This window comes from Mustela lutreola, chromosome 11 (assembly GCF_030435805.1).
Source record: "Mustela lutreola isolate mMusLut2 chromosome 11, mMusLut2.pri, whole genome shotgun sequence".
NCBI lineage: Eukaryota > Metazoa > Chordata > Mammalia > Carnivora > Mustelidae > Mustela > Mustela lutreola.
The window spans coordinates 48348206-48376112 of NC_081300.1; the positions used below are offsets into that span (position 1 = coordinate 48348206).

At 49.5% G+C, this 27907-nt stretch overlaps 1 long non-coding RNA gene across 1 annotated transcript in view; it reads right to left on the minus strand.

The window, feature by feature from the left end:
* Positions 1-1491: 1491 nt before the first annotated feature.
* Positions 1492-27907, minus strand: part of LOC131811432 (uncharacterized) — a 29810-nt gene continuing 3394 nt past the window's right edge. The window contains exons 2-6 of the long non-coding RNA XR_009345930.1: positions 27471-27698; positions 26679-26812; positions 26149-26379; positions 22756-22807; positions 1492-1599 (exon numbers count right to left, since the gene is read on the minus strand). This is a non-coding gene — a long non-coding RNA (uncharacterized LOC131811432). The remainder of the gene's footprint in view (positions 1600-22755; positions 22808-26148; positions 26380-26678; positions 26813-27470; positions 27699-27907) is intronic.

Genomic DNA, 27907 nt, shown 5'->3' on the forward strand with positions numbered 1-27907 from the left:
GGGGGTGAGGGGGGGGGGGAGTTAGGGCAGAGATAACTTGGCAGTGAAGCAAAAGCAAACCAACAAAAACAAGGCGACCTGAAAGGGGAATTGAGGAGGCTCCTGGAGAAAGGGGGCATCAAATTGACAACTTGGCCAGAAATCTGGACACTGTAAGAGACAATTTAGTACTGGGTCATGCCCTGGGCTGAATTTATTGCCTCTTCCCTTGTTAACTGGCCTCATGTTTAAAGTCAAAACTGCCATAGGCTCCAAGGGATTTTATCTTTGTCATTTGTATGATCTGCCTCAAAATAGGTACCCTGGAAGGAGCCTCCCCCGCTTTGAGGTTTCTTAACCCCAAGTGACAAGGACATCCCCACCCCATCCCCATCTGAGTGAAGAAGGCAGAGATGCTGTTTTTATGGATGACGAAATAGATTTTTCAAAGTTAGTAGATTTGAAAGGCGGTTCTGAATGAGGTTGGGGCTTTGAGAAATGAGTGAGGTCGGGAGGTGGGGGGAGGGGTGGTGCACTACAGAGACACAGGAACCCAAGTGAGGAGGACACGTGGCAGTGGGCAAAGAGGTAAGAGGCCCGCGGACCCCTGGGTCTGCAGACAGAGGGGACCGGGCCATCTCCACTCGCCAAGGCCTGGTTGGTAAGAGGATTCTGCTCTCTCCTGGAGCCCGGGGAGATTAAAAAGTGAACATTCATGAGAAGCCACGTTTTGCCAATTCCAGGTGAGTAGGGAAGATTTCCCCCTGAGCCAGAGATGTTACAAATGAGGTACGTTAAGAATGCAGCACGGACATCCATCATCCTTGGGTACAGAAAACGAAGAGGCGCACCTCTCCCCACCGTGTCTAGGAAGCCGGGCGCCTGGGAATGCAACCCAAGGGCGGAGAGGCGAGGTCTCCGTCCTCTTCTCCAACGCTGGCAGGCCGCAATTGGTAAGGAGAAATTAAAAACGCGCAATGCGTCGGCTCCCGAAGCTAACGATGTTTACACAGACATACCACGCCAGTGGAACGGTCCCAACATTCTGCGCACGGCGCAGGGCAGAGGAGGTGGGGGCGCGGCCGGGCCGCCCCTCCCCCGCCGCCTTCCTGCGCCGCAACCTGGACTTGACCCCCGCGAGCCTGGCGCGCCGCGGCCGGGGCCGCCCAGCCGGAGCCGGGCGCTGAGACGGCGCTGAGACGGGGCCGCCCGGGGCCGGCGTCGCGGCGCGCGTTCACGGAGCCCAAACGCCGCAAGGTGGCAGGAACCCGGTCCGCCCCGACGCCAAACCCTTTCGAATGCCTGGACCACTTGTTTGACTGGGGGTAGGCACCCCCCCAACCCCCTGCCGCCGCCACGGAGGGCGAAGGTTTTGCGTCCAAGCGCTGAGATGTGAAAAAGGAGAGAGAGCTCGACAGCAAGCGTCCAGGGCAGAGAATTGGAGGTACGCACGCCCCAGAGGGGATGCGCTCCAGCTCCCCCCACACACCCGAACCAAGGCAGGCGGCTTACGTTTTCCAAGGTCCCTTCCGGCCCTGACATTCTGACTTGTCTCCTGTGGATCAGGACTCGTGGCAAAAGGAAAAATTACTCCATAACTAGAAATTAGCCAAAGCGCAGCTCTAGAGAGACAAAAGCAAACAAACAAAAAGTCTCACATAACCCCAAACACTAGATCCTAGTGCATTTTAACTCTATTACTCTGTAGAGATTATTTATTTCTTTAGTAACAAAGGTAATTGATTAGCGTCAGTGCCCCCCCCCCAAAAAAGTGCTTGGGTCATTTGTTTTAAGGAGGAAACATAAATCCATAAATCCTCCAGGCTCGAAGAAAGAAAACTCTCTCTATTCCCCAAATAGGCAGATCTTCCAAACAAGTCCTCTTTTTTCTTTCTAAATCTTTGCTCTTAGTCACCTAAAATCAGTGGCTTTCTTTTCCTGAGATTCATATAATCTTTAAATAAAGGGAGAAAAGAAAGCCCCATTCTGCAGCATGGCCTTGGAAAGCTGTGCCCAGAAAGAAGTATATTGAGATTTTATTTTGAAAGGGTTAAGAATCCCAAGCAAAATGATTTTCCGTCTTCTGAAAATATATGTAAAATAATTTATAAACTAGGTGTTACACAGATTTACAATATGATTCTTAGACTCTCTCTGGTTGGGAAAAGGAACACTGATCTTCTAGTTACACCAACAGAATGTTCTACAGGCGATGTTTGATTCACAGGCTACGTGATCTTTCCCCACCTCCTCCCCAACAGTCACATCAACAATAAGGATTATATTTCTGACATTTATGGTTTTAAAAAGGAGCGGGAAGGTGATTGATTCAAAGTCTAGTTGTTACCAAAACAAGGTAGAAAGGCGCTTGGTGTACATGAGAGGTTAGAGGTGCAGAAGCTCATTCTACTTAGCAACCTTCTGGAGTAATCTTCTGAAATGCCCAAATAAAGTCTCCACCCCCTCCTCCACCCGTCAAGCTTTCTCTGCCACCCGCACTCGCCCTCCCCCAATGTTCCCTCTCCAATCACCCAGGCCTGCCCTGGCCTGAGACAGGCTGGAGACCAAGACGAAACACTGGCCCCACCCCTCCCCCAGCTTCCCAGGGACAGTCCTTGCAGTGGGGTGAGTTTGTTGTGCTGACCTTGTGAGCCAGTGACCCACACAGAAGGACACTGTGTGCGGTCACTGAGTTTGCTGGCCTCGTGTGTCCCTGTTCCTATCAATGAGGCGGCCAGGGGGAGGGGAGAGAGGAAGCGGGGAAGGATGGTTACGAGGACACGGAGGACCAGAGACCGCAGCTGCTCGGGTGACAATAAATAATTGGGTTGTTTCCTTGAAGCTGCTTGAAAATGAAGGTGGGCCAGGTGTCCACAACACCCTCCCAACCTCTCCTCTGGCTTCCTTCCACATGTTCCCAGCCTCCTCTCTCCATAGAAAGCTTTTTATGCAAAGTCAGGGGCACATGTTCAGGACACAGACTCCAGAGCCAAGGGCCCCTGTCCGAATCCCACTTCTGCTAAACCTCAGACACAGTTTCATCACCTACAAATGGGAATGAGAACAGCCCTAGCTCACAAGAGTGCTCTGAGATTTAAGTAAATGAATACATGCTCAGCACGAAGCCCAAATGTTTCCTTCAGTGATGGTTTTATTCAGGTCTCTTCTTCCTGAAGGGCTGCCTGCCTTACTAGCTGTGGCTTCCTGCCATTCTGAGCAAGGATCAGACATTGTCCTGTCCAGAGGGCAGGTGAGCTTATTAGATCTGCATTTGAAAAGATGTCATGGAAAAATGTAGAAAACTCAGGAAAACCCTCACTGGGAAGGCTACCATTTAGTGACCCCGACTCAGTGAACACATTTGGACACCATTCCATTTAAACTGGATAATGGCCCCCAAGGTAAGTATTTTTACTCCTTTTTACAAGGAGGAAATGAAGGCTAAAAGAGGTTGGTAATGTTCCTGGTTGCACAGCTAGGATCAGAATACGGCAGTAGTAAAGACCACATACCAAGTAGCTGTAGCTGCCTGGCCTGTCTCCATCCATTGAATGCTCTCAGCAACACTGAGATCGACACCATTATTCTCTCCATTTTACAGGTGTGGAACTGAGGCAGCATGAATAAATTCCTCCTCCAAAGCCCAGAGGTACAAAGTGGCAGATCTGTGGTTGGCGTAGAGCCTGGCTGACCACAGTCCAACCACAGCACACAAGCCCTGTCTGCCACTGGGGAAGGGAGAGCCCTGACCACACCAGCCCCCATTGCCAATGGCTGCTGTCACCATCCAGAATGCCCTTGAGAACTGCAGATCTCTTCAGACTCAGCCCCATGAGAAACTCACAGCTACCATATGTCATTGCTCTGTACTTAAATTTCAGACAGAATGGATCCTGATATTTCTTTGTTCTGATTTTTGTTGTGGTTTCCAAGAATCATAATATAATTTCTCTGTATTGAGAAAGGATGACCTTTTTCCTCTTCCTTGCAAGGGTTTTTGTTTTGTTTTGTTTTTCATTTTTTTCCCTGGAATATTTAAGAATAGGTCACCCTCAATTCTTTCCACGGGGCCTGAGCTGGATCCCGTGTGGAAAGTGCACAGAGTCCCTATGGAGGGCCCAGGATGAATCTTCCACAGGACTCAGAAAGAAGTTCCTGGTGCCAGGCTGGCCAGGGGAGATATGAGAGGCACAACTCCCCTGAGAAGGCTGAACATGGCACAGACCTGCAGTCCCTTACTCGGCCTTCTGCACCTTGACCTTCAGCTCTCTAAAGTACTCAGAAAAACATTGCCAACTCAGGCTTCCTGTTGCTCTTTTGCAAAGACTGACATTTGCCTGTCCCCCTCCCTCCCTTTTCTCCAAACAGGCTTGTATTTAGAAGCTGTTTAAGTGTTAAAAGTAAAAGTTTAATTCTCTAGCTTTCCCCAAGGTATGCTTCTAGAATTGAAAGAAGCAAACATTTTGGAAGGGGAGCCCAAGCTCTCTCAGCTGGTAAAGCACAGACAGTGGGCAGTTCAGCCAGGTTTCCTCACTCAGTGTTCCCCCTCTCCCCTCTGCACTGTGGTGCGGTGCTCTGAGATATGAGAAAGGGACAGCATTAGGGACTCGGGGCTGCCTTAAGCAACTCGTTTCCGTTCCTATTACTGTAATTCAGTTCTTCAAAGGTCAGCCTGCCCTTCTAGTAAAGGCAAACACACACACACACACACACACACACACACACACACACACTCTGATTTTTCAGTGCAGAAGCTCCATGCCCAACAGCTAAAATAGAATGTTTTGAAAGGGAGCGTGGGGCAGACAGAAGCCCTGGTTATTATAGTTAATTGAATTTAATTAAAGCCATAAAAGCAAACCACAGTTTTGCAGTGGGTACTGACCATTCTGATTGCTTGGAGGACTCAGAGGAGTCCGGCTCTTAACTGATGGGCAGAGGCCCAAGTCACTGCCATTACCGAGTCTCTGTCCAGGGGCCTCTTTACCTTGATCTATCTGGGCAGTCTTGCATACACTATTTCTCTCCTATCTTCTGTCGTTTTAAAGGTGATCATTGTGGTTCCTTCTCATTTTAGTAAGAATGCACTTTGATTCCTTTTCCCTAAGAAGCTGGAAATGCTGAGTGAAATTTTCCCCTTTGTTTCCCTTTTCTGTTCTCTTTCCACCTCTTAATATTCTGTCCCTCTTTGCCTCTCCATGCTCTTCCTGTTTCCCTTCTGGTCAGCCACCTTCCGCTGGCCCCAGACCACCCTCCAACCCGAAGCTGCTCTGTACCTGCCCCGCCAGGCCCTGCGCCTGGGGTCTCGGAGACAGTCCCGGCCCTCAGCTTGCTCTCAGTGCCACCGGGGAGGCTCGGGAGAACACAGGCAGGCTCGGAGTGGTGCGGCCCTGGACAGGAGGGACACCTAACCCTGGCTTGAGGGTATTGCCTGGAGAGGAGACTTTCCAGGCAGAGGGAATGTCAGGTGAGAAGGTGCTGAGGAGACAAGTGCAGGGTAAGGCAAGGGACTGCTAGTCATGTCCTCCCTTCCCTAGGCCGCCTTACCAATCTCTGTGGGGTCAGGCCTCCTCCTGCCCCTCCAGCTCCATCCCTACTTCTTCTTCCTTTCTGTTTTTGGCTCCAATTCTATCTTTCCATCCTACAGAATTTTTTCCTTCCTTGCCTCAGCCTTTACTCAAATACTGTCAGGAACGTACTTCTCACATCCCCAGCCCTCTGCTGGCTTACTCTCCCATCCTGCCCTGTGCGTCCCCGACGAAACGTCTCTTCCTCCAGGAAGCATCCCTGACTTCCCAAATCCAGGTGGCATCCCGTTCGCTCACCCCCATTCCTAACCCTTATCGCAAGGCTTCATCACACCTGTTTGTTCGTTCGTTATTACGCCGGGGACCACATGCTCTGTGGAGGCCACAGTGCCGTCCGTGTGGTTTATCTTTGTCTCTCCAGGCCAGAGATGGCGCTGGGCATGCAGTAAGTGCTTTACAGAGCTTTGCCAGATTCACCAAACATGGCTGGAAAGGAGGACACTGGGGCGTCGTGGTGTCAGGTGAACGCAAGGAGGTAGGCGAACGCAGAGCACAAAGGTTCTCACAGGCTGCCCTGAAGAGGCAAGATGGGGAACAGCATGTGAGGAGAGAAGCAGGTCAGGGAGAGCCCCCATGGAGCGGAGTCGCTGGAGGCCAGCACAAACATTCTCCAGCCGCTCGCTGGACCCACGGCTGGAGGTCGCTCATCGCTGTCTACGTGAATCTCCTCCACAGAGAAATCCCTAGCCTGCCGCAGCCATCTTGAACTCTCATGTAACCAGAAGGCAGAGTCAGACTGAGGTGGCTACTACTCCTTGTCACACTTCCTTCAGCAGCATGTAACTTGAAGACTGTTTGTTCACGTCTGCAACAAAAGCGAAGCTTCTGGAGACCGGAAGAGCCCTACGCATAATGAAGAGGCCAAGGCTATGTCAAGGTGGGGACAGAGCGGCTGTCACTGGGCATCTCCCTCAGGTGCTTTCACTCCCCACAGCTGGCCCTGCCACCGAGGTGCAGGGAGGGGACGCTGCCCTCAGATGCCAGAGCTTGCTTTACCTGCATGCGGGGAGTGCCCGGGAATTCGCAGCCCCATGGGGCAGCCCTCAGCCAATTACAGGAGAGCAAACACTCCATCCTTGGACCCCCGAGCAGAACAACTGGGAGGCGGGGCCTGCCTGTCCTCAGAGACCCACGACAGGACCTGGCTGCATACCCTCTCTTTGCTCAGACCCCTTCCCTTGCCAGTCCCATGCCACACCCCTGGACTCCCTGGAAGCATTCATTCAAAACTCACCTGCATGAGAGTCCTTGTCTCTCCGGGCTCCATCTGGGGAACCCGGCCCAGGGCACAGGGTTCCTAAATCTCCAGGCAGAAACAAGCATTCTGCTGGAAGACCAAAAACCCTGCATGCTTTATCCCACCCAGCTGTTCACACACGCAGGCTTGCCATCCAAACCATGGTCATCGTGGGTGGGGGGATGGGGTAACTGCGTGACAGGCATTAAGGAGGGCACTTGGTGGAATGAGCACTGGTGTTATATGCAACTCTACCGTGAAACTAATGAAACACTGTATGTTAACTAACTTGAATTTAAAAACTAAACAAAACAAAGCCATCATCTGAGGTGAGGACACACACCAAGAACTAAACCAAATGGGTATTTTCAACTAAAGGGAGATACTTTATTTTTCATGTCCGAAGCGGATCCCACCCCCAACTCCATGAATTCAAAGCTTGGTGCTTTTGGGCACTTGTGAGGGGTCCTCTGATGGCCTCACTTCTGGCCCAGGAAGAAGGTCACCACCTGCCTGAACCGAACGTGTCAGCGAAGGGACAGACTCCCATACTTTCCACCTTCCCAGAGAATGTTGCAGTCTTTCAAAATGTTGCCTGGAAAGAGAGAATTGGGTTTGAGGTGTGTCTGTGTAAATTCAGGGAAAGACAAAGTTGGAAAGGGTCAGTAATTCTAATTTTCCATCGCAGGTATTTATCAGAGAAAAGTTTCAAAGTTTATGGGTGAAGAGGAGAAATCTTAAACTCCGTTGTAGGTCAGCTTTTGGAAGTTTACAATGCTAGGAACACATGAAACTGCTCCTACATTCTTCCTGAGCTTTGACTTAACTCTGGGGGTTTTTTGGTTTAAGATTTTATTTATTTATTTATTTATTTATTTAGTGAGAGAGAGCGCGCGCGCGAGAGCATGCACATGAAAGCAGAGCGAGGGGCAGAGGGAGAGAATCTTGAGCAAGCTCCATGCCTGGTATGGAGCCCCATGCAGGGCTCGATCCCATGACCCTGAGATCATGACCTGATCTGAAACCGAAGAATCAGATGCTTAACCGAATGAGCCACCCAGGCTCCCCCGCTTTACCTTAGGTTTAAGTTTCAATCTCTTACATCAAGATGCTGCCGCATTAAAAATAATGCAAGAGATTAATGAAAAAGTCAAAAACAAGGGTTTTAAATAAACAAGAGGGAAAAACACAACTTTGTATTGCTGTCCCTTGAATGAGAAACAGATTTCTGGTATTTATTCCAACCCCTAGGTTTGGGTGCAACACGTGAACATTAAAATCATTTTTGAGGAGTCATCATTTTTTTCTCAGTCCGGCATCCACCAAATTCAAGAAAGATTAGAAACAGCATTTAGAGATCGTCGAGCCTTCTGGATGGCAAAACCCTCTCCTGCTCTGCGCCTAGCCCCTCCTTAGCCATCTAGCAGCCTGGCTCTGGGACTGTAGGGCTTGGCACCAGGTTGTCCTTGAGCTGACTTGCCCCATTTCGCCCCTCTGGGGCTCTGCTGTGCCTGAACCTCCTCCTTGAACCTGAAGCCCAGGTAGCAGCCTCTCCTCCCGTCACTGGGGGGGAGTGGGTTTCCCTCCCCCATGGCTAATGAGCAGCTCCATGATTGATTGAGCTCCATGATTGATTGAGTGCCAAGCAGGGGACAGGGTGCTTCTCTTCAGCACAAGTGCCCCACACTTGTATCATTAACCCCTTAGTAACTGGAGCGCAGAAGTGGGCTGAGCACCCTTTCCCATTCACGTGTCCTGCAGCATCTTTGCTCCACATCCGCCCCGGCCAAAATCTCAGCCCTTCCTCTGGATAGCCCAAAAGATCTCTGTCCACCAGATCACTCAAGAGCTTGCAAACTTTGCTGGAGACTTGAGGGTCAGAAGAGGAGGGGGCACGATGCATACTGCGCAGTCTCCCACCCTCCCCTGGCTCTCCCTAGATAGAGTCCATCTCTTGGGGTGTCAATGTCATCCCCCAAACAGGACATCATGCCTCTCCTACAAAACACAATGCCCAGGGTGCCTGGGTGGCTCAGTGGGTTAAGCCTCTGCCTTTGGCTCAGGTCATGATCTCAGGGTCCTGGGATCCAGCCCCGCATCGGGCTCTCTGCTCAGCAGGGAGCCTACTTCCCTCTCTCTCTCTGCCTGCCTCCCTGCCTACTTGTAATCTCTCTCTCTCTCTGTGTGTGTCAAATAAATACATAAAGATCTTTAAAAACAAAACAAAAATACAACAACAAAAACCAAAAACCAGAATACTCTCCCCAGGAGCAATTCTGGTGGATACAGTTGAATACACCCGCCCTCCCACAGTAACATCAGGCTGCACAACCCACAGTGTAGAGAGGCCGACTGATTGACTGGAGCTCACTCAGCTACTAAGAATCGGGAATCCGCACTCAGGTGAGTCGGAGAGTCCCCACACTAAGAGGTCACGTTGCCTTGCTGTGACAGCTTGGCTGCTGACACTTCATTTCTTCCAAAGACAGGCCATGTGCTGTGCCCTCCTTTTCTTCACAGGCTTCGAGTCTTGCCCCTGATTCCATCCCAGCTGCCAGAGCCCGTTCCTGACTGCGGTCCCTGACCCCCACCATGTTGCACACATACCTCCTGGGACCTCCTTCCTCTGCCCCGCCCCGCCCTGCCCCTGCTCTACCCACCACCCTGCACTGAACCTCTCGATCTATTGATGGGGACCAGTTGCTTGGCCCGCCACCCATCGCCTTATCTCACATTCTCTGTCTTATTGGACGTTCTTCCATCACCTGTCACCAGACCCCAGACCACGGGCCACCACCCATCCTGCTCACCGCCCACAGGCAGCTCCCACAGAGCCTTCAGATGGTATTGGCTGTTTTCAGAAGACAATGAATCTCTCCTCTCTTCCTTTCCTGTCCCTCTCACAGGCAAAGAATGTCTGCCTCCCAAGAATGATTCAGTTCTCCACTGTCCCTACTTGCCAGGGCGCTCGAGGGAGGATCATGCAGTCAGTGGTGTTTAATGGAGTGACTGAGACATCTCTACCTCCCTTCTCCCCTCTTTTGCTCCATGTTGGCTGAGAAGGCAGCTGCCCTGGAAAAGATTTTTGGCCGATCCCTTTTCTCCCCGCTCCCTCAGACTTTCCCATGCAAAGCTAAAAATAGCAGCTCACTGCTGTTGTCACACGGAAAGACAGAAGCCGATTCCCACCATCTGAGCAAGGACATGGCGGCCCTGCCCTCTGTGTGGGCAGGTGTCGGGCCCCAGCCTCGGGGAGCATGAAAGAGCTGGAAGAAACTCTTGGGAGGGGCTGGTATGCATTTGATGTCCAAAGGGATGGACAGCTATTGTCACAGGTATCAACTCGCAGTATCATAGTAGGAGTCCAGATTCTCAGACAATCTGGCAACCCGCTGGGGCTTTCCAGAAGGCCTCTTGTGGTCCACCAACGCACACGTCCCTGGACAGCAGGCTGAAGGGCAGAGTTCGCTGCACAGACAGTGTGGACCCCGAGTTCTGGAGGCTGCAGACCAGAAGAAGCTTCACCCCGGGGGGCTGTTGGCCTGTGCTGAAGAGCTGTGACACATGCAAGCCCATGGCAAGAGCCAAATTATGCAACAGCCCTCATTTCATCACACATTGCTGCCCTCCTCCTCCGCAAAGCCTTCCCAGCCGGCCCGCCAGCCGCATCTCTTCCTCCCCTGAGTTTCTGGCTCTACCAACCACTGGGCACATAAACAGACATGACCTTTTGGCGTTCCCAGCATCCCGTATGGAACTTTGACCTACTGCATTTTCTTTAAAGAGACGTGTGCATGAGCGTGTGTGTGTGTGCGCGTGTGCGTGCGTGTGTGTATGCGTGTCCTGGGGCAGGAACTCCTGTGCAGAACAGAACTATGGCTGAGAATAATCACGGGAGACAGACAGCTCCCATTGACAGAGTTCTTCCCAAATGCTTGCTGTCTACACATCCCAACTCATGGCATCCTCCCAAAGACCCTGTGAAGTGCCGTAAAGGACATCCCGAGACTTCTTGACTTCCGTGTCTTAGCTGCCCGGTATCTAATCCCCCTTCTTGGGTGCGGGGAAGTTCTCCACAAAGTTCTCCACAAAGTTCTTCACAAAGATTGGGACTTTCCTTCTCTCACTGCTCACAAGAATTTGCCACATGTTTGCTTTCTGCAGGAAACGGTCTGGCCCTTGGATTTGAATCAGGAACAAGCGGCAGTAAGAAGGGGACAGGGAGAACTTGTTCTAGCAGCAGAACTGGCAGCAAACACCTGGATGCGGAGGGTAGCGGGTCCCGTGGCTCCTCCTCTGTTTCTAGGACATTTTCTAAGCCCGGATGGACCCACCCTTCTCAGTGATTCCTTGAGCGACTCAAATCCCATCACCAAACTTCTCCTGTACCTGAATAGGTCAGAATGCGACTTCATTCCTTGAAGCCAAGAACCCTAGCTGTAGATTAAAATTCTCGTATCACAGGGTAGGATTTGAAGCTCAGAGAGGGGAAATGACTTGCCCAAGGTTGCGGGGCTCATGCCTGTTGATCGTAAAGCCTGTGTCCTTTTTAAAAAGGTTTTTATTTAAATTCCAATGGGTTAGCATAGGGTGTTGTATCAGTTCCAGGTCTACAGTATAGTGGTTCAACCCATCACCCCGTGCTCTTCAGACAAGCGCCCTCCTTACTCCCCAGCAAAGCTTGTGTTCTTGACAACACTGATTGCTGAATGTTCAAAATGAGAATTGAATTATAAATGGCATTCTTCCTGTGGACACTTCATAGACTATTTTTTTTAATGAGCTAATTAGGATAAAACCTGTATTGCTGGAGATAGTACATATCGGTATAACTTTTGTAGAATGCAAATCTGGAATATGTATCAAGCCCTTTAAAATGTTCGAACCTTTTGGGGCGCCTGGGAGGCTCACTCAATCAAGCATCCAACTCTTGGTTTTGGCTCAGGTCATGGTCTTGGGGTCATGAGATCAGACCCTGCATTGGGCTCCACGCTCAGCTCAACAGTCTGCTTAAGATTCTCTCTCTCTGGGTGCCTGGCACCCAGAGAGAGCATTAAGCAGTCATTAAGCATCTGCCTTTGGCTCCGGTCATAATCCCAGGGTCCTGGGATTGAGGCTCCCTGCTCAGCGGGAAGCCTGCTTCTCCCTCCCTTTCCTTCCCTGCTTATGTTCCCTCTCTCACGGTCTCTCTGTCAAATAAATAAATAAATAAATAAATAAATAAATAAATAAAAGATATTTTCTCTCTCTCTCTCCGTCTACCACTGTCCCTCCCCCTGCACATACACTCTCTCTCTAAAATAAATAAATAAAGTCTTTATAAATAAATAAATAATTTTTTTAAAATGTTCAAGCCCTTTGAGTTACTAGTTCCATGCTGGGCCTCTATGCCCAGGAATTGCTTCTTGCCCTTTTCTTTTTATTATTGGTCCTTTATTTAAAAGCCTTTTTTTAAGCACGTTTTTTCTTGTGTCCCCTACAATTTTGCAACACAGATATACCATATATTTATGTGCTGCATTTATTATCCATGTTTTATACATAAAAAGAGTATGATTTATTTCACACACACCGACCCAGGGACAGTTATCACTCCCATTGAGAAATCATGTACTAAGGGAAGAGATTCATGTACAAAGATGTTCAACATTAATTCAATAGTTAATAGTTGAAAGTGCACAGCAAAGAGGAGTAACATCTCTGCCAACTGAAGTAATAGTCATTTTACATGATTTTTAACCAACAAAACCCACCATTTGGAATTTTTATTATTTTTCTTAAGATTTTATTTATTTGAGAGAGAGAGCACAAGTCCGGGGCAGAGGCAGAGAGAGAAGCGGACTCCCCACTGAGCAGGGAGCCCCGTTTGGGACTCAATCCCAGGACCCTGAGATCATGACCTGAACCAAAGGCAGATGCTTAACTGACTGAGCCATCCAGGCACCCACTTTTGGAATTTTAAAATTACTAATAAACAACTCTTGAGTCAAATTTGTGATCTAAATTGAGAACAGAGAAAATTTAGAAAGCACTATTAATAAAAATACACCACAGCCCAAACAGACTTTTCCCAGAGGCAAAGTCATTGCCTAAAACACTTATATTGCTAAACAGCAATAAATAAAAACAAACCATTTATGTTTAACTAAGGGAGTTTTTAAAAGGACAATAATAAGTTTATAAAGTTTGTGCTTTTTAAATGCTTATCCAGTAACAGGAACTGTTAAAAAATCAGGATAAAATTGTATTTACCATATGATTAAAACTTGATAAAACAGGGGCACCTGGGTGGCTCAGTGGGTTGTGTCTGACTTCAGCTCAGGTCATGATCTCAGATTCCTGGGACTGAACCCCACATCAGGCTCCCTGATCAGTGGAGGAGTCTGCTTCTCCCTCTCCAGCTGCCTGCTGCTCCTCCTGCTTCTGCTCGCTCGCTCTCTCGCTCTGCCAAATAAATAAATAAAATCCTTAAAAAATATATTTAAAAAAATAAAATTTGATAAAACAAACATACTCATGGATTAAAGCATGGACAAGATACAATATTATCACAGTAGTAGGGGCTTTGGATGGTTGAATTCTGGACAATATTTTTCCTTGTACTTTTCCATATTTTCTGACTTTTCTATAATGACCTTTTATTGCTTTTCAATAGGAAAAGCGTGTATGTTTTCGAGGTGAGCTCATTCTCCAGAACTAGAGTCTGGCCGGGTTAGGGAGGTCTGCCGGTCACCACTCTCCTGGGGAGCCAGAGGAATGGGTATCAGCTCCGTGCCCTCTGCCACTGCCTTGTTCCCTCCGTCATTTAAGACGTGTGTTTCCCCACTTCCACACGCCAAATGCACCCCAGAGATTAGAGATGCGGGAACTGCAAGAAGGAGAATTATCTGTGGTTGAAGCAAGGTTACTGGTAGTTCATCTCACACTGGGAGGCGCAGGTGCTCAGGACCCCGGGGAGACACCTCACGCCCTTGGATCAGTCATTACTGGGCTGACGTCCGGTCCCTCCCGACAGAGGTTTTGCGCCCGTCACCACGGGCAAGATAATGGCTGTAAATGCTCTTCTCCACCCGGTGCTGAGGTGACTTCCTACTCCAGGGGCAGGGTGGCGGGTGCTCCCAGCAAGCAGGCTGCCCTGAGGCAGGACAGTGAGTTCTTGTGACAAGCATCGCACCTGCTGTGGAGCCTGGGTCCTGTCATTTCTGGAAGTCCAATGCTTTGAAGTGTCGTGTGGCACCCCTGGGGCATGAATTCATATCAGATCAAGAGTCAGACGCTCCCGGCACCCCACTTGGAAGCCCGAGAGCCCTGGCCTTGTGCTTGGACGTGTGGCCAGAGAGAAGGGGAGTGGGCTGTCTGCGCATGGAGTGTGCCTCCTGGCTCCAGAAGGAAACAACTGCTATGCACAGAACTGTGTCCCTCACGATGCATACGCTGACGCCGTAGCCCTGCGGAGTGCCAGTCTTTGGAGATGGGCCTTTAGGAGGTAATGAAGGCTAAGTGAGGTCAGTAGGGTGGGGCCCTAAGGATTGGTGGCCTCATGAGAAGAGGCAGTTCTCTCTCTCCCTCCCCCACCCCCCACCACTTCCCCCTGCCATGTGAGGACATCACGGGAAGGCGGCACTCCGCAGGCAGGGAAGAGAGTTCTCACCAGAAGCCAAACCCTACGGGAGCTTGATCTTGGAATTCCGAGTGTCCAGAGCTGAGAGAGAATAAAGTCTGTTGTTTGAGGCACCCAGTCTATGGTGGTTTATGGCAGCCTGAGCAGTCTAAGACAATATCGTCTTCACGGGGGATACCCGGATCCTCCCCCACCAGCTACTCCAGGGGCCCCCAAAACAAGTCTTCCCCCATTCATCCCACCCCCTCCAGGCCCAGCCCATAGCTTGGGCCCTTCTCTGTCCTCACCTGGAGGCGTCTGCAGGTTCCTCAAGTCTCTCTCCACCCCTGATCAGGAAACTTGTCCTGCCTTGTCATAGCACCCCCAATCCTAATACAAGGCTTGGTGCTTGGTCGATGCTCAGGAAGAGCTGGTGGGAGGTGTGAGTCATAAGCGCCCCGGCCAGGAGTCCCACCAGCCAGGCGTGGAGAAGCAGGGCAGGCTCTTCCTCAGCTGTCAGCCATCACCATCTGGGGCCAGTCCTTCTTCGTTTCTCTGGTCCAAGGTTCCAGCCACCCACAGATGGAAACGCCATAACATTCTGACTCTGTACATTCTTCTTCTTCTTCTTTTAAGATTTTATTTATTTATTTGACAGAGATCACAAGTAGGCAGAGAGACAGGTTGCGGGGGAAGCAGGCTCCCTGATGAGCAGAGAGCCCGATGCAGGTTCGATCCCAGGACCCTGGGATCATGACCTGAGCTGAAGGCAGAAGCTTAACCCACTGAGCCACCCAGGCGCCCCAACTCTGCACATTCTTAATGAACGCCAACCACGGGCCTCCTCCTCAGCAAAACCCTCAGCTACAATGTTCAACAAGACAACGTGGTGAGTTCCCCAAGCAATAAGCAAGTAAATGTATCAGAGCATCTAAAATTACAAAGAACTTAAAAACATGGGGGAGGACCTCACATCTTTACCACATGTGAGGAGATCCCAAGGCGCTGAGCTGTGTCCCCAGCATAGCTCAGTGTTCCTGATGAGTTGGGCGTGCCTTTCAGCATTAAACCTCTTTCCAGATGCACCCTGCCATCCCTCCGCTCTCTCACTCTGTTTCTGTTCTGTCCCAAAGCCCATGGGGGAAGGGCTACCTCCCTCCGCCCACCTTGTTTTTTTGCCCAGCAACCGCAGCCACTCACCACCAGCCTAGGCTGGGCCCTTCCTCCATCACTGCCTAAGCCCTCAGAGCAACTGATTTCATGTGCTTCTGAAAGGTCTACTGCAGTTCTAACAAGTGAAAATATGTTCCTCTTCCAGGAATTGGAGGGCTTCTATGGAGACTGACAGAAAATACAGCAAGTCACACTACAGGTTTAAATGCTATGAAAAGTCTGTGCAAGGTCCTAGAAGGGAAAAGTCAACTCCATCGGAAAGCAGGGTTTTGGGGGAAGGCAGGGTGGGCCTTTCCAAAGATGTAGTATGTGAGCTACATCTTTTTTTTTTTTTTTTTTTTTTTTTAAGATTTATTTATTTGATAGCGATCACAAGTAGGCAGAGAAGCAGGCAGAGAGAGACTGGGAAGCAGGCTCCCCACTGGGCAGAGAGCCCAATGCAGGGCTCGATCCCAGGACCCTGAGATCATGACCTGAGCCCAAGGCAGAGGCTTAACCCACTGAGCCACACAGGCGCCCCTGATCCACATCTTAAACAACAAATGGGGATTGGCCACACTGGCAAGGTCAAGGTGTGGGGGGGAGGAGGGCTTTCCAGGCATTAGGAGGATCAGAAGCAAAGGCACAGATCCAAGAAATTTCAAGGGCTTTACACTAATATCTATTACTGCCTAACAAATGACCCACAAACTTAGCGGCTCAAAACAACACACCTTTTTTTATCTCACTGTGTCTGTGGGGCAGCAATCTGGGCACGTCTTAGCTGGGTCTTCACCTTCAGGGCTCTCCCAGGGCATCAATCATGGTGCTGGCCAGGGCTGGGGTCCCACCTGATGATTTGTAAGAGGGCTCCATTTCCAAGTTCACGTTGTTAGCATATCATGGTTCTTCAAGGATTGTTTGACTGAGGGCCTCAGTCTAGCTGGCTCGATGCTGCCTTTAGCCCCCTGCCAAGTGGTCCTCTTCAACAAAGACACTGACCTCAGCAACAAGATGGAAATGACTTCCCATCACTTTTGTCATACCCTGTCACAAGCTGACTTAGCCCATGCTCAAGGGGAGAGGATTTTTAGGAGGTAGGGGAACCCCTGAGAATCAGCCCCCTGCAGTCCACATGGGGAATTGCAGGCAGTCTCAGGCTCTGGCAACACAGGGAGGTGGGGGCAGAGGAGGACAGACCACAAGGGGTTTCAGAAACCATGCCAAAGGACTGGGGCATCATCCTGTCAATGGTGGGATCCCTTCTCTTCTTTTAATGCACCTTGTGGTTTGGTTTTGTTTCTCCAAATCACATCAGCTTTAGTGCCCTAAAATCCCCGTTACACTTACACACCCTACATGTGTCCCCCCTCTAACGGCAGTGCCACATCTGTCATGTAGACACCCCGAAGCCAGACTTAAACAGACGCAGCTGAAATCTTTTAAATCCCCAGACCTCCAAACAGGTAGCACCTCCAAATCCATCACTGAGACTTTGGCAAGAAGTTGTTCTTGGCTGTCTGAAAATCCAGAATGGATTGCCACGGCAGGGCGGGGGGGTGGGGTGGTTGGGCAAGGACTGGAATGTCTCCCTGAGACCTGGCCCTCTCCTCTGGGGTCTGAGTTGCTTCCAGTCATGGTGCTGCCACCAGGCCTCAGTCAATCCAAATCTATCACCGGCCCCAGTGTTCAGAGAGAGGCCCCAGAAAAGCCAACACTTCCCAAACCATAACCAACTTTCCCGGAGGAAATGGCCCGATGCCATGATCCCTCATTGCTGGAAATGTCACTTGATTATGGCTGTCACAATGATGACTGCTCTTTCTGTTCCTCGAAGGTGAAGAGTGTCTGCTGTTCTGGCTCTTAGAGGTTTTTACTGGCTTCTTTACCTTGATCACTTTTCCTGCACGTGTACAAGTGTGCTCTTGCCAAAGCTCATTTCTCTGTGCTTAATAAAGCATTTTATGGGCTACTTTTTTGGCAGGGAGTCTCCGTCCTCCATTCTTTGATCTGCAGACCCTGCGTGTACCGAGTTAGCCCTGAGCAAGCATTACCCTTCCAAACCCCAAGAGCCACGTCCAAAATATAACCCCCAAGGTTCCATTTGGAAGCCCTGGGGGGGTCTCTTCCTATGATCCTTAGATCCCTCTGGCTTTGGTCCTTGCCCTACCCATGATCCATCTCCCAAGGAAAGGAATGAAAGCGGTGATAATTTCTGAATTTTGATGATTTCCACCCAAGTACTTCTTGTGACCACGCTCACTGGTTACCACGCATCCATTTGGAGGATGGCCGCCTCTTACGAAGGGATCATGACAACATTCCAAATGCAACAGCTTTGATCTCTCGGCCAGAAGACATCTGCTCGCCTGTTATGACATTTTTACCTTCTAGGTTCAGGCCAGAATTGTCCCCCTGCTCCCCAAGCGCATCTCCCTGCCGGAGTATCATTCCTTCTCTGTTTCCTTGGCTTTGTGTTATCACCTTCTCCTTCCAAAACTTATGCCTCATCCCTCCATGAAATATTTTACCTCAGACAGAGAAATTCTGCAGCTGACAGGCAACTGTATTGTCTTTGAAGTGTGCTGGCTCTAGGCTGAGTCTCTGGCCGGAGGAACAACTTACTGGAATTACTTAGACGTCTCCTTTTCCTTTGTTTCCTTCTCAGTGTTTATTCACGGAGGAGAATGTCAGTGATCACTGGGAGAGAAAGTTCCAGAAGTCCGTTCCCCCTGTGAATCAGCAGAGGATGCATTTTCCACTTCCTCCCCTCCCACAAAAATCCACGACACTCAACGAAGTCTCTCTTCCCCAAATGATCTCCATTTCCCAACCTCATCACCTCGAGTTCCTAATTCTCCTGCTTGGGAAGAGTACTGCCCTTCAAGCCAGGTGGTTTGCTCCCACCAAAAGAAGCCAGACCAAAATCTCCCTTCACAGAAACCGTTCCTTTGGGCCTCACCTGCATGCCTGCTCCCTTTGCAAGACACAGAGACAGGCATGGGCCTCAGTGGGTGATGAGTAGATTTGTTTAACTGCTTCGAAATTATTATTTGCATGCAGAAGGCCTGGGAACAAAAGCCCTTGTGTGTGTAAAAATGCCACAGGATTAAGCCTTTGTTTGGATCCCCTCTCAAAAGAAGTGTGATTATATGCACAGCAAGGACACCTGAGAGCTAAATGAGCTATCAAATGGCCTAACAGACTTGGCGAAGGACCATAATCTGGCCCACGGCCCCCATTCTCAGTCCTTCAGTCAGTCATGCTACACAAGCAGCCCTCCTTTCTCCGTGTGTTGTGCTTTTGTCTCCAGGAAAGGGGTCTGCAGCCAGGTCTGCCGTGGGGGCCAGGGGAGGTGAGCAAGGGAGTGGGATCAGGTCAGAAAGGAGTCGGGGGGGGGGGGGGGGGCGCTGCGCCTGCCATATACAAGGAAAATGTTACTCAATAAGCCATCCGAGCTACCGAGACCATGACTGCCAATTCCCGAGGCGGGATGAGTAAAACTGGAGTCAAGGTCGAAGGCATGGCCGGACTGCATAGGAGTTGGGGGCACATACATGCCCATCTGACGAAAGTATTTATTTATAAAGAAATAACAAAGACCAAAGTCCAGAAGGTTGTTTTATCTGCAAGGAGAGAGGGAAGGGGCTGGGGAGGAGAATATAGGTTTCTGGGAGTTACCGCCAACATTCTGCTTCTGGGGTTCATCGGCCACTTCAGAGTTATTTGTTACAGAGGGAATAAAGAGCAAAGCCGGGCATGAACTGAAGGTAGTAATGAATGATCATTAATCTGATTCTGTGCACTACAGGGATCTAACGTAAAGTAATTCTGCGGGAGCTAAAGCTTTCATTATTCTGAAATAACTGTCTCTATCACTTATACTTAAAGGAAAACCTAAGTTAATAACCTGCTTAACTGAGAAATTCTCCCCCAAGTATTTGGTGGATTTGCTCCCCAGTAGTAAGGGAGGCATGGCTACTGTTTTTAGTCCCTTCCACATGATACGTTGAACAGCACATGGTTCTTGGTTTCTGGACCACAGGGTCAAGTTCAGGAGACACTGGACTGGAAAGTGCGAGGCAGCGTGCCTATGACAGCCAGCCTGAATGTGACCCAGATGCTTCGGCACCCCCGACACTCACTGGGGGTTGTCAGAGCCCTGCCGGGAGTCAGACAGACTCAAGTTCAAGTCCCAGGTCTGCTGCCACCAATGAGCTGACTTGAGGCAAATCCCCTAGCCTGCCTGAGCCTCAGTTTTTCAAATGTCAGCTGGGAGTTTTAGTGCCCTAGTGCTGCCATAACAAAGGACTACAAACGAGGTGCCTGAACACAACTGAAATCTATACGTTCCAGTTCTGGAGGCTAAAAAGTTTGGCAGGGCCATGTTCCCTTTGAAGGCTCTAGGGAAGGACCATCCTGGCCTCTTCTAGCTCCTGGTAGAATGTCAGAAATTCCTTGACATTCTTTGGCTTGTGGTTATACCACTCTCATCTCGTCATCATGGTCACGTGGCATTCTCCCCGTGGGGCTCTATGTCTCCTCCTGGCTTTCCTGTAAGGACACCAGTCACTGGATTTGGGGGCCACTCGGATCAGTAGAATCTCATCCTAACGGATGACAACTGCAGAGACCCCAGAGAGGGTCACATTTTAAGGTTTTGGATAGATCTGAATTTCAGAAGCATACCATTCAACCTTGTACCCGGAGATGAGGATACATTACCAAAAGAACTATGATAAGAATCAAATTAAATAATGTGTGTAAAACACCTAGCACGTATCAGCGTTCATCACCACCATCATCCATCATCTCAGGGAAGAAGTGAGTTGGGGGAAATCGGAGGGGGAGACAACCCACGAGAGACTGTGGACTCTGAGAAACAAACTGAGGGTTTTGGAAGGGAGGGGGGTGAGGGGTTGGGTGAGCCTGGTGATGGGTACTAAGGAGGCTGTGGTGCATAAACACTGCATTTTGGAACACACACATACACACAATTAAATTAAATTAAATTAAATTTTTGGAAAAAAAAAAAAAAGATTCTTCTTCTGAAAACATTTCACCCTGCTAGCTAAGGTGACCACAGGGAAAACCATCAAATAGGCCTGGGTTCAAATCTTGGCTGGGAAACCCCTGGAAAACTACCTAGCATCTCTGAGCCTCAGTTTCTTTATCCACGCTAGTGGAGCGATAGATGCATATACATCCAACACTTAAACAGCATTTACTATATTCTGAGCGCTGTGCTAAGAGAGTGATAAATCTTATCTCAATCAATTATCAGAACAGGCTGTGAGTCAGGTATTATTCATTTTACAATCAAAGAAATTAAATCAGCAGATATTTAAGACAGTTGGCTAAGGTCACATTGGAAGTGATGGAACCAGAATTCAAACCCAGGCAATCTGGCGCAGAATTCCTCCAAGATTCAAACAGTTCCAAATAAAATGGTTGGTCAGTGGTTAGTATGTATGACGCAGTCCATAAAGTGGGGTAGAGTAACTATGCTCCATCTTCTAAACCTTTCTCCTTTGTCAACCTCAAGATTGCCTTTCCTCTTTCTCCCAATTCAGACACCCTGTTGACTTTAAACCAGAGCCAAGTTTCCATGTTTAAATGTTCAGACTGCTCAAGTTCCATTCAGTTTCCTGGGGTATCTTGTCCTCTTTTTTTTTTTTTTATCTTGCTCTTACTCTCGCCACTGTCTTGTGACCACGGTGACAGGAAGGGTGACAGAATGGAAGGGTGCAGTGGTTCTCTCTCAGACAATGGTAAACCGTGCGCTCCTTTGCTGGGGTGGGGACAAAGTGAAGCCACAGACTGGAAGCTACATATCTCAGGGACAGCCACTCGAGGGGGACCACTCACCAGCCCTAGAACTTGTGTGCCATCCTTGGCATAAAGCTCCTTGAGAGATCCATCCAGCATGACCTCCCTCAGATTTAGGAAAGCCACCACCAGGGAAGAACACAGAAAATTCTCCCACGGAGAATGTGCCCAGAGGTTGGTGAAGTGAGTTAACCCTGAGCATCTAGCGTTGGATGAAGTGGGTTCCCAGTTAGGGGGGCCCTGACAACACCTTGTCCTGACCTATTCTGGGCAGGAGGCATTCACACAGAGCTCGTCCGAATCTCTGAGACTTGGCATCAACCCCCACCTACTGCTAACTGGTGAGTAAGAGGAAAAAACGCTCTCCCTCCCCTGCATCCTCCCCACCCCCACGCCGCCAGCCTCTCTTGCTCTTGCCAGAATCCTCCCATGGTCATGACATCTGTTATAGAAATATGGCCACTAAGAGAGGGTGCACCTCCACACCCACGATGGGAGAACTAGGTAGATCCAATCATAACTTAAGCAACTTTTGGCCAAATGTGTTCACGCTCCCCAAACCCACAATATGAGGACAGGCTTTCTCCAAGGGGTAAAGTGAGGAACGGCAAACTGCGGAGCAAGCCATTTGCTGCTGCTGCTGCTCCACCCTTCCCCTCTTGGGGTCCCTCCTGCCTCCCTCCCAGGCCCAAACCCCTTACACAGCGCTGCCTTCCCTCCTTTCTTCCTCAGGATGCAGGGCCCCTGTCACTTTGATGGCAGTGGACGTGATTAAGGAAGAAACTCCGGCTAGTTTGCCTCCCAGCCAGCAGGCGCCCTCACCCAGGTGAGCTGCACAAAAGACACAGCTGGTGGGGGAGTCTTCAGGCAATTCCTGAACTTTCTGCAGCTCCCCTGTGAGCTGTTAGGATGCACGCAGGGTTTACACTCGATGTTGTGAGGTTAGGGTGGGGGTTTCTATGACTGGTTACTAAGCCCATGAAAACACACTAACAGAAGTAAAAAAGTCTTTGTGCTGGGAGCCAGGGGGAAGCTGGACACGCTCATCCCACCTGTGCCCTGGTTCCTGGAAAAGGTCTGGACTTTGGTCACTCACCCATCACGAGCTCTCCGACATGTGCCCCCCGCAAACAGCGCTCCCCAGCCCTCCTCTGCCCAGCCCTGACCCCAGGCATCCCCTGAGCAGCCCACGAGATCCTCACCCCTCAGGACGCCGGGTCTTGTGGGGGTGAAACAGGTGAAGGGGATGAAGAGGTACAAAGCTCCAGTTATAAAATGGGTAAGACCCGAGGATGAGAAGTACCGCGGACAGAATGCCTTCTATAATATTGTGATAGGTTCGTACAGTGACAGCTGGTGACTGCACTTACCATGGTGAGCATTTTGTAACACATACAGCTGTCGAATCACCCTGTTGTACACCTGAAATGAATAGAATATATTGTATGTCAACCATACTTCGATTTGAAAAAAAAAGGACTGGGCTGTCAGTGACCGCCCTCCACTCAGCCCATTCATTTTCACAGTGATTATGGGTTCCTGAGGATGGAACTGAATGGTACCCTCTGGGAAGCATAGATTTTAACCAGTTTTTTCCCTATCTGTACTTACTTTGCATGTTTTTCACCTCTGTCTGAAATGCATGGAAAACCTCAGATTCTTCCTGGCCTGATGCCCTCCTTGTGTTTGTTGCTATATTATGAAAGCAGTAAAAAAAGAAAAAAAAAACATATATATGATTTCTCTATTCCAAGTTCCCCACATACATGGGATTGTGCAATATTTGAGTGTGTGTGTGTGTGTGTGTGTGTGTGTATAAATTCCACTTACATGAGGCTCCTGGAATAGTCAGATTTATAGAAGGGAGGTTTGCAGGGGCTGGGGAAAAGGAATGGGAGGTGACAGTGTCTAATGGGAACAGAGTCTCAGTTTGGGAAGATGAAAAAATCCAGAGATGGATGGTGACAGTCGTTGTATGACAATGCAAATATACTTAATGTCACTGAACTGCACGCTTAAAAATGGCCAAAATGGTAACTTTCACATTATGTATCTTTTACCACCAGGATATCAAATGTATATTATATATTTGCATCAGCTCCTCTCTTATTTAGATATATAACTAATTTCAGACAGTTTACATTTTACTTTTGATCTCTCACCTCCTTTTTTATATCGGGTGCCTTAGTTTGGACCTTTTATCTCCTAAGACTTTTCTGGATCTGGTTTTTTACAGAACCAAAAGGAATACCCCTCCAGGAAAAACAAAAAACCAAACAAAATAAAACTATGGCTCTCTCTTCCTTCTGTATCCCCCATAGCCAGTCACCCTCTTCTCAGTTGCTTTTAGGCAGAAAGCTTTCCTAGTTCAAGAGAAAGTCTGATTTTCAGTGGTACATTTAATAATTCATAAATCATGAGAGGTTCAAACAGGTTCAAAGTTTAAAAGTTTAAAAGTTTTGCTAAAGCTTTAAAGTTTAAACTGTCAGAGGCTTTGACAAAAAACTTTTCCTGTCTGGAATATTTAAGATTGTTGTGCCATATTATATTCAGGACTCTGTTATAGCCTCCTCTCCCAAAATGTTTCTCCTAAGAGAATCCAGGCGCCGTTGGCTTCGCGCGTTTTCCTCTGTGGCCCTGAGGCCCTGGGGTCCCGGAGGGCGAGCAGGTACCGGGAGCCGGACTGGGGCGGGGCGGAGGGTGGGGGTTGCTCTGACAAACCGCACTTTGGGGGAAAGCACTTAGTTGGCCAGAATCACTGTCGTGTGGGGATTTCTCTTTAAAAGAATGGAAATTGTAAAATGAGATCCTGGCAAAAGTGTGTAATGAGGTCTTGGCAGAAGACAGTGAGTTGTGCATAATCTGCTATTTCAAAATCTGGAAGCAGAGAGGCCAAATCTTCCGCTGGCCTCCAGCTGACCTCTAATTTTTCAGGCATAATTACTGTATTTGCATGTGCGATTGAGTGTGGTGTCAGCCACCCACGCCAAAGCACTTTTTGGAGTTTACTGGGACAAGAACAGACACAGTCACTTCCACCACGAACTGTGCTTGACCAAGCAAGCATAGAACATGGAGGTCATGTCTGACAATCTGGCCTTGGACCCCGATGCTGCATATACTGTGTTGTTTTGATAACGTCACTCCGTTTCTCAGAAACCTTCAGTGGCTCCCACTGGCCTTTCAGGTCAGATCCAAGGACTGAGTCATGAACTTTCAGCGTCTCACGTCAGATCCTCACTGCAGACGAGCAAACCCCCAGCCTTCCCCCACCTGCCCTGCTCACTGCCGCCTCCAACCCTGTTCTGTGTGCTCCGCTCCACAGCTGAGAAGATTTTCCTTCTCCTTTTCACCAAACACGTCTTTACAATTTTTTCAGAATTCTCCTCTTGCTTATGGTTCCCCAAGACATTAGTACCGGTGCCAGGACCAACTCAGCATAATCAAATTCTTTCCCTGGTTTCCAGGATTTGGTGACAGGATGTTGTAAGATGAGCCCATGACACAAATGCACTAATGTTTTGGGCTCCCAACTCGGGTTTCTATCCCTGGACGACGAAGAGCGTGTTTTCGCAGGAACAGCCTCCTTCCAACCTCACCTGCTCCCCTCCATGCCCTCCCCGGAGTCTTCAGTCCTAGGAGCTCTGCGGGCTTCTCCACGGTTCCTGATCAGAACACCTGACATGTATCTTCCGGACTTTCCTGGGTGGCCTCTGGTGGCATCCCAGAGTCGCCACACTCTTTTCTTGAATCTTCCTAGTGTCCTAACTTTGCATGACTTTTTTCACCTCTTTTGTGCCTCCTTCTCCAGCTGCCCCCCCCCAGCATGGGGCACTCCATGTGGCACATTCGTGGCCAGTCCCCCTTCCTCCAGTGCTGCCCCCAGGCAAGCTCCCCTCCCCCTCTCCTAGGGGCCACATGCCAACTCTCCCATGGGCCCTGACACCCCGTTGGCCTCTCCCCACTGACTCCACAAATGAGAATCTGGCAAACTCAACGCCTATTTCCTGACAGTCTATCAGAGAAAGAAACCAGTGGAAGTCGTCCTGCAGAGCTGCCCCCCTCCCACCTCCAGACTCCATATTTCATTGTCTTTCTGCCAAGGCTCCTTTTGTGTTTCCCCGCTCAGCCAAGTACCTGGTTGGGCAGGGTAGGACTCCCCACCACCCCTAAGAGCTTCCCCCTTCCACTTTCCCACCCCAAAGACTCCTTTGCCATCCTCTCCCTCTCCTCCAGCCCACCACTACTTCTTAATTCAGTCTGTCACCACCTCCTGCTCTAACATGGCAATGCCCCGCTCTCAGGCGGCTCTTCTCTGGTCTTTCCTGTTCCCAGTCTTTACAGACAAGGACAAGTCATGTCGCTGCCAGGGAACCGCAGCCTTTCCCTGAGCTGCCCCCCACACTCCTGGAAACACAAGGCCCTTGGCCGTCGGAGCCCCCTCGACTCCACCAGCCGCATACTCCCCCACACCCCTCCCCCTCGTCTCTCCCCTCTCTGCTCCGGCCAGACCTGCCTGCCTTCTGTTCCCCAGCAGGCAGCCTCGTTCATATCTCTGTGCCTTTGCAAATACAGTTTCTCCTACCCGGAAGGCCTTCTCTGACTCTCAGCCTACTGAGCCCAATGCATCCATCAGGTCCAGCTCACTTCCACCATGAAGCCCTCTGGGATTCCTGTCGGCAGGGAGACACTCCCCCTCCCTCCTACTTCTAGACAACTGTGTTCTATGCACTGAGCCCCTCCGTTGGTCACGTGCGCCTTACCTGAGGGACTCTGGGCTGCTTATCTCTGATCCCTCAGCACCCGATCCTCTGTCTGGCAATGCAGGAGCCAAGCTCCTCTGAAAGAATTAAATCTTGTGGCACCAAGGAACAACCTCCAGATAACTAAGTGCTCTCGGCATGGGAAAGTGTCATCTCTGATTTGGATTCTTGGTTCTTCTCTGGTTGTAGCCTGTTAGAATTTTCACTATTCCTGATTGGGAAGTGTGAACTCTTGGAGAGAAAAAGAGAAAGATTCTTATTTAGATGACTCCTGTCTCCCCAGCAGACTCATGAACCTTCCTTTGTGGGTTGTAAACTCCATTTATCCGGGGGCAAGGGGCACGCCTTTTGGGTACCGTGTGGAACATTCTGGTTTCTACGAGAGCGGATGCAAATCATTTTCTGCTAAAACCATGCAGATATTTGTAATGGTTCAGAGAGCTCTGTAGTTAAGCCTCTGTTCTGGCATGTGAATTAAGGACAGCTTAGAGGAACACAGGCCCTGGGATATTTGTGGCTAGTTTGCTTACATCCACGGAGAGATGACACGACTTAGCCTCATACACATCAGGCTTTGAAGTCAGCGAGACCAGGGTTTAAGTCCTGGCTCCACCAGGAGGGCACCTGGAGCAGCCCACTTCAGCTCTCCACCTCAGGTCCTCATCTGTAAAACAGAAAAGGTCATACCTCCTGGGGCTGCTGTGAAAATTAACTAAGGTCATGTCTTTAAAGCACGTATCACAGAGGAAGCCCTCAATTGTTGCTATAGCATGTGCCGGAGTGCTAATGACTGGCAATTAATGCTAATGATTGCCTTAATCAGGAGCACAAGAAGTGCTTCATTTTTTTAAGTTTTTTTTTTTTTTTTTTTTTTTACAATTTTGTTTATTTATTTGACGGAGAGAGATCACAAGTAGGCAGAGAGGCAGGCAGAGAGAGAGGGGGAAGCAGGCTCCCTGCTGAGCAGAGAGCCCAATGTGGGCCTCGATCCCAGGACCCTGAGATCATGACCTGAGCTGAAGGCAGAAACTTAACCCACTGAGCCACCCAGGTGCCCTGGGAAGTGCTTTATACACTAGAGATCTGTACCCACACATGCACACAGAAATACGGAAATACTTATGTGTGTATATATATATGCATTTATAGGTGTAAATTTATATATACTGTGTATTTATATTTGCACACATTGGCTATAATGACATAAAATTCTTACAATACACCTATGAGGTCGGAACTCTGTTTGTCTCCACTTCTCAGGTGAGGAAACTGAGTCAGGTTAAGTAACTTGTCTCCAGTCACTGGACTAGTAAGTAGCAGACCTGGAATTTCAACTGAGGCAATCAGTCTGGAATCCAAGTCCATGCTCTTCACAAAAGCTTCAAACTGCCTCAGTGCACTCTTCCGGTCAATGAATACTTTCGTCATCACCATCGTCACCATCACCACCATCACTTGTCGTCATCGTCGTCGTCGTCGTCCAGGATGCTGCCATATGACAAAAGCCCTCTGGCAAGGCTGACTGTTCACACAACTCTCGGGTGGTGACTCTGTTGCACAAACAAGACCGTTATCTATCTGGCAGCATCTGGGGCTGCCCCAAAGGTCTATCCCATGCAACACGAACACTTGGGTGGTAGAAAGCACTGTCTAGGGAGGCCCTGGAATTCCAGAAGACTGAAGCCAGGATACGAGCTGGCGCAGAGTCAGAGTGTGTGGCCCCTGGCGCAGCCTCATCCCATTCGCCTGTTGTCTTTCC